The sequence below is a fragment of the Microtus ochrogaster genome, unplaced genomic scaffold, assembly GCF_000317375.1.
Source record: "Microtus ochrogaster isolate Prairie Vole_2 unplaced genomic scaffold, MicOch1.0 UNK94, whole genome shotgun sequence".
Lineage (NCBI taxonomy): Eukaryota > Metazoa > Chordata > Mammalia > Rodentia > Cricetidae > Microtus > Microtus ochrogaster.
This window is the reverse complement of record NW_004949192.1, coordinates 383,994-384,444: the sequence shown is the minus strand read 5'-3', so window position 1 is coordinate 384,444 and position 451 is coordinate 383,994. Positions and strand designations below refer to the sequence as shown.

Sequence of the window (451 nt, the reverse complement as noted above, 5' to 3'; positions counted from 1 at the left end):
ACACGAATTTAAGGTCAATTTTGTTATATGTATATGTATTTCTGATATGATTAAGGTACTTATTTTGTGTGGCTCATTTAAAATATAATGTGTTATTAAGAAATATAAGTTAATAGATCAACATTTATAATAGTCAAGCTTGTACTCATGTTAGTTAGATTTTCCAGCTGTATAGAGATATATTTCAATTACATAGGTATTCTTTAAATCTTTCAGAGACCTTCAGAATATTCCATTTAAAATGTTTTAATAACTTAGGGCTTTTTATGGCAGTGAGATATATCTGCTCCTGGTAGCATCAAGCTACTTCAAGATGAAGATGGGCATCAAAGAGTCTCCTTGGCCATTTAGGCAAGAAATTGCACTTACCTGAACTGCTTAACTGGAATGTAGGACCCACAGAGAAATGATTGCTGAACTTGCCTAAACTTGAGAAGGTCCTTCGGGGTTC

At 33.0% G+C, this 451-nt stretch overlaps 1 long non-coding RNA gene across 1 annotated transcript in view; it reads right to left on the bottom strand.

Annotated features, from left to right (window-relative positions):
* LOC113455726 overlaps nt 1-451 on the bottom strand; it is a 41,145-nt gene extending 40,694 nt beyond the window's left edge. Inside the window, exon 1 of the long non-coding RNA XR_003376714.1 lies at nt 370-451. This is a non-coding gene — a long non-coding RNA (uncharacterized LOC113455726). The remainder of the gene's footprint in view (nt 1-369) is intronic.